Here is a 6823-nt window from a genome sequence, read left to right on the forward strand (position 1 = left end):
GCAGGAGAGATTTACTCTTTTGTTTACTCTTAGATTTGTTATCATTTCAGCAATTGACAGACTGAAGATGAAGTCAGGAGATCATCCTAATTGTATTCATTGTTTGTTACTTGCACTTCAGTCAGTGAAACAAGTCCTGTGATGGCAACTAGAGCTTTTCAGGTTTTTTGGATGGAAAAATCAATTTTCTTATGAAGTTTGAAAATAGCACACCCAATTCTTAAATCCTTTGGTGAGACAAAAGGATGGTGAGCCTAGCCCCTCCTTAACCTGTGCCCTTTCATTGTGGAGATAAAGCTTCTGTTAAAGTTGATGGAGGGTAGAGAACTCAAGGATATTACATTCTCACCTTTTGTGAATATCAGGAACTGAAAAAGAGATCTGGATATGCCACATTGCAAGAAAGGCCAGAGTAAGAGCTCCACTGTATTCTGTCTAGCTGCAAAGCTTCCTGAAGCTGATGCTCATGTGAATGCTTTGGTCTGAATACCAGCAGGAATTGTTTGTTTGACATGATAGGGGAAAGGGATGAGAAGAAACAATATATATTGTTGAAATACGATTCTCAGTATTGAAGTGTGCAGTCATGAGGTCCTGGCCAAAAGAATAACTGCGGTTCCTGCTTTCCCAGTACCAGTTGCTCACTGTTTCCTTTCCTACTAATGCTTCCTCTCAGGACACAGCTGGTCTTCCTTCTCTCCTACAAACTGCATTGCTCACACTGTGGTGTGTTGGCAGTGGTGAGGCCGGACAGTAACTGCAGAAGGACCAAGTAAGCCCCAGCTCAGGCTGACTGCGACCAGTTTTTCAGGAGGAAGTGCGTTCCCATCTTCCAGTTGGCAAGAGTACCCTCCTTGTCAGTAAGAAAGCCATCCACCCAAGGGTACTCGCATCATCTGTTACAGATGCTATTCACCCAAATCAATACATCATTCAGAAAAACAAGGGCAGTGCAAGGAACAAGGACACCAGTTTTAGTCCTGTGATAGAGCAAATAAACTACATTTTTAATTGTCAGAGAACAGTCCAACACGTTATTTCATACATGAGGTTTTTTTCCAGCATAGCAAAGACCTGGGCTGTGTGTATAATTGCAATGTAACAAATAATGTCAGTAACTCAGAGCTGCGTGACTATCCCTAGCCACCACCAGTATAAATTTGCAGGACACCACTGCTTTGTAGTGGTTCCTGCCCTGTTCAGAGGGACAGATGCAGCCTTTTCACAGAATCACAGAATGGGTCAGGTTGGAAGGGACCACAGTGGGTCATCTGGTCCAACCTCCCTACTCAAGCAGGGTCATCCTAGAGCACAGGGTACAGGATTGCATCTGGATGATTCTTATATATCTCCAAAGAGGGAGACTCCACAACCTCTCTGGGCAATCTGTTCCAGTGCTTGGTCACCCACATAGTACAGAAGTTCTTTCTCATGTTCCAGTGGAAGGAACTTCCTGTGCATCAATTTCTGCCCACTGCTTCTGGTCCTATTGCGGAGAAAAGCCTGGATCCATCCTCTTGACACCGTCCCTTCAGGTACTTACAGACATTGATGAGGTCTCCTCTCAGTCGTCTCTTCTTGAGACAGGCCCGGCTCCTTCAGCCTTTCTTTCCGGTCCCTTAATCATCTTTGTTGCCCTCTGCTGGACCGGCTCCAAGAGCTCCATCTCTCTCTTGTACTGAGAAGCCTGGAACTGGTCACAATACTTTTGTATCTACAAATCTGTTTTGACCCACAGCGCCCCCTTTATGGTACCTGCTGTCCTTTTGGGCAACACTGTTGCAAAGCATAAAAGAAACTCCATGCAATTACCAGCCCACACACTTTTCAGCTGCTTGCCAGCCCTTGCTCCTTGTTTCAAAAAAACCTGTGTTCTTTTTCATGGTGTTCCCTTTAGCTGGGAAAACCCAGGTATGTTCTTACCCCACTGCCTGTAAGACATCGAAAAGACAACACTTCACATGCTGAAACTAGGATGCAGCAATAACAAGCTGAAAAATGAGATGGCCTTGAGAAGAAACACAGGGCCTGCCTTAGTCTTGGTACCCAGTGGGGCTGAACTATCAGCCCTGTGTGAAATGGGGTGGGTTTTTTCCTTTTGTCCTCCCTTGCAGTGTGCATTTCTACAGCAGAAGGTGCAGACAACCCCTGGCACTTCCTGCTGCAGAGTCCCTGGGAAGCTGACCCTACAGCAACCCTGACTCACCTTGCAGGAGCAATGCAGACTCACAGATCCTTAGGATCCTCTGGAGCCACTAGCTTCTTTGCTGTTTGTGGTCTTCTCCTCAATGCATCTGCTGCCTGCTTCAAAGATCTCTAAACAAAATTCTCAATTTCTATCTTCGGGGGCATTTCAAACTGCATTTGTTTTGTTCTGGAGAAACCTCCTTCAGATTGCTCTGGAACAGGAATTTCCGTTGTTCCTGAGACTGAGCTGACAGTTAACAGGTAATGAGAAGGGGGACTATGGAGTTGCAAAATAACTGGGAAATAAAACAGAGGAGGCACAAAAAACAAAAGTGAGAGAGAAAATTTGTTTTAACTCGTCATCTACTACAACATTTGTAGCAATAGCTTTATTACAACATGAATCTGGTGTTATTTAATGAAATATTAACGTTAGCAAGGTTTGACTGTAGACATGTTCCGAAGCAATGCAATACAAACACCATCGAGCTGGCTGCCTCGAGAGAGACTGCAATCACATACTGCCAATTCTTTGGAAAATTCTGCCCAAATAATTTGCTCCTGGGGTCAGATAGTGAGGGGTTTTTGAGGATGCTTGTGCACACATCAGAGGATGCAAGAGGAATTCCGTGAAACAGAACAAACCTGGGGAGCTGATCAAAGAGAACTTTCTTACTACAGGCACGTTCAGCCACGGGCTCTTTCTCCTGGATCGTTTAACTCCTATCGCTTTGCTAGTTTTGTCCTGAACTTTCTATGTGTTCTTTAGATATGCTTTCCTTAGTTCTTCCATTCACTGTAACTTTAAGGTTGTCTATAAATAGCAAAATCAATATGAATTGCCCTAATTTTTCACTGATCTGAAAATGTAACAGTAGAACAATTATGAGTGGAAGTACAGTTTATTAAAACAATGCATATTACATAATCATTTACAATCAGTTGTACCTAGCTGTCCATAGTACTAGGTGCTGTACAACTGTACTTTAAATAGAGCCATGTGCTGTACAGTTCGATTTTAAAGAGAACACTTTAGAGTGCTTACAGTCTGAAATGTGTATGTGTGCAGAGATACAAAGATGAAGGGCCTCATTTTTTGGAGTCATAGTGACAAGTATCCTCTGTTTGCAATGTTTTATTGAAACACAACCCCTTAATATTTGTTATTTAGATGCAGTTCATCATTTGACTTTGTAGGTCCTGTTCCAGCTGGCCAAGAATTCAAGACATAAAAAAAAAAAAGAAAAGAAGAAAAATTAATATGCATAGGGAATATACTTAATTCGAGATTTTATTACTGATACATTTTTTATGCTTTTGTAGTTTAATGTGGAAGTTTATTATAGTTTAATACTTTTTAAATAACTGTTTATATAGGACCTACATAAATGTTTGGGGCTCCTACACAATAGTTTAATAGCCATTCCTTTAGGCTAATTTATAAGGAAGTTTTACAGCTAAATAGCTTGAACAATATAGCAGCCAGATGGTTTTTAATAAAACATTAATGAGACCAGATGGTTCATAACAAACTATTATGGAAGACTTTTGAGACATCAAAGAAAAGTTATCACTTCTTAAGTCTTCATTTATCATTATTGTAGAAAAAAATACAGTTCTGTGACTGCCATCCAATCTACAATTTAAAGTTAGAAACAGCAAGTTCATGCAGACTCATGCAATCTGTTCTCCATATTATTATTGGAGACATCATAGAACCATAGAATGGTTTGATTTGGAAGGGGACCTTAAAGATCATCTAATTCTAACCCCCTGCCATGGGCAGGGATATCTCTCACTAGATCACGTTACTCAGAGCACCATCCAGCCTGGCTTTGAACAATTTCCAGGGATGGGGCATCCACAACTTCTCTGGGCAACCTGTGCCTCACCATCCTCACAGTAAAGGATTTCCTCCTAACATTTAATCTAAACTGTTTTTCAGTTTGAAGCCATTCCCCCTTGTCCTGTCACTACAACTCCTGATGAAGACTTGCTCTCTGGCTTCCACGCAACCTTCTCTTATCCAGGCTGAACAGCTCCAACTTTCTCAGCCTGTCTTTGTAGGGGAGGTGCTCTAGTCCCCTTATCAACTTCATGGCCCTCCTCTGGACTTCCTCCAACAGAAGGGCCACATCACTAGATGACTTCTTAGGTAACCACAATCTATTAGACAAGATCCTAGTCTACCTCTTCTGACGATTTTCTTAAAATCATGGGAAAATCATCAAATAATCACAAGGTTTTCATAGGTAGATCTTTAAAGATACCAAAAACACTCTCACTGCAGGGTTAAGAGAGCTTTTACAATGGCAGGGAGGAGCCCTGTGCCACAACACGTGTACTACAGAAAGGTGGATTAATACTGCCCTATGCCAACATCAATATTTGAGGCAGCAAGATCTGAGTTACAGCAAACAGGTTATCCTGAGCATGTCTGCCTCCTTCTGCATCTCAGCATGGCAGTCTCCAGTGGTCCTTCCAAGGGACTAAAAGGTCCAGAAGTCAACTGTTTTTTCCCATATTGGACTGTAAAGGTAGCAGAGATGAACCTGGCAATACAAGATGGCCTCTAAATAGAGGCCAAACTCATCTTACAGGCAAAATCTTCAGTCAGTTAAAGGTGTCAGAGCAGAACAGACAAGAGCTCACATGAGTGGGTAGGGAAATGCAGCAGAATGGTTTTCTGACTGCTTTGAACTCACACAGTTCCTCCTGGCTTACTGCACCATCCCACTCACCTCCCCTAGGCACAACGCAGTCACTTGCACTTTGCTAAGCTTGTCACTTGCTGCTGGCACGGTGGCAGGGCTGGTGACAGCTGTAACAGCGGGAGAGCCAGAAAGCTGTTGTTTGCAACAGGAAATGTTTCAGAGGACTGAATGGTACAGGCGAAAAGGACAGAGCATCCCACCAAAACAGGAGATGAATTTTAATGTGAAAGACAAATGAGGCTGGTTAGTTGATTTGAAAGAAATAAGGAAATAAACAAATAAAATGCTGCTCAGATCTTTTATTCTCACGAAAGGAAATGGAGAAAAAAGAAGTTCATTCGTTCTCTGATGATTTGGTTTATGTTGCTGGATACCTTCAAAAAGATTTGCTACGCCAAATATCCTTCTCTTCTAAATAGAAGCCCAAAATAGTTTCACACTTTCTTCCCACTTCCTCTTCAAAACTGAGGCTAGCAGACCCTTCTCCGGCCAGTGTGAGGGTTTTAAAAACAGCCTAGCATTGAGCAAGAGGCCTTTGGATGACCTCCAGACACTTCAATATGCAGGCAAAATTTGAGCGAGCACTTTCTAGTCAGGCTGGATGCAGCCTGAAACAATACACTAATGGCTACAAGGCATTACATACCATTAATAAATCTAATACCAAATGCTTATAGAATGCAAAGACCTTTTCTGTTCCTCATAGGAATAACCATTCTGCAATGCTGACATCTTGTGGTGACTTGCTAAGTGATCTCTTATCTTAAATATTACACCTGAGGAATTTCACACAGCCATGCTCAAAAGCATACAACTATTTTGTTGGGGGACTTTTTTTTTCCTTTCAGACTACTGTCTTTTCTGTTATTTACTCACTTATTATGTGCATTACTCATTTTTTAAGTTGCAGCTGTGAAGTTCTCATGTAAACGAGGTAGCCAGAACTTGTCCCATACCAAAACCAGTTTGTCCCAGAGGCAAAAGTTTCAGATTTTATCCCTCCCTTCCTTCTGCAAGAGGATTTTCTTATGCAGGAGAAATGCAGAAGGATCTCCTAATGCAGCAGTGATGCATTTCATACTTCAGCTCAGGAGATGGAGCATGTGGCAGACAGATCCCAGTACAGACCACACTCAGAATGTGTATTTCTCTGATATCATGTTCTCCCTGCCGGCATCCCAGCTGATCACAAAGTAACCATGGGCTCTGAATTTTGTCTGTGCAGTGCACCTAAATAACATTTCCACGAAGACTGAAGACTCAAAGTGGGTGTTTAATCCTGAATATCTCATATTTGCAGCCAGTTTTGGTAACAGTCTTTGAAGCCTCTAAGTTAATTGCTGCATATCCCCAAAAGTGTTTGCTAACACCCAGACTTATGTTTCTCTCTCTTCTAATGAGAAGCATCTGAAAACTATCCTACATCAGTGTGTGTCTTTGAAGTGGATAGAAGATTTCTGTCGAAGATTTTTCTTGAAAATGTGGAAATATTCCTAGTGTGGACACCCTTTATTTGGTGTACATGCAACTGCTGGCAATGTCCTTAAAATGACTAGCAAGATTCACTAAAGATTCACTAGTTTTATTTCAGTCATCCCTCCCCAGTGAACATTTCCATGGCAATGTGGTTCAGTGCAACTTCCTGCCTTGATTTCTCAAAATATGCTTTAGCAGACTCTTGCATGTGAAATGGATCACAAAATTGCCACTCCCTGGAAAAACACATGATAGCTTATGAAACATGTGCTATTACTGGCCAGATTATTACTGGAGCTAGCAATTCTGCAGCTCGATGCTGATCCTAAAAAGACATCTCTTGAGGATGTGTGGGTGCTTTTTCTCAGGATGAGGTTCTAAGAATGGAGCTTTATAATTTTTATTAGTTCATTAAAATTAAATTATCACAAATGCTGGTACTTAGT

Source organism: Manacus vitellinus, unplaced genomic scaffold, assembly GCF_001715985.3.
Source record: "Manacus vitellinus isolate BGI_N305 unplaced genomic scaffold, ASM171598v3 scaffold_3_pilon, whole genome shotgun sequence".
NCBI classification, from domain to species: Eukaryota; Metazoa; Chordata; class Aves; order Passeriformes; family Pipridae; genus Manacus; species Manacus vitellinus.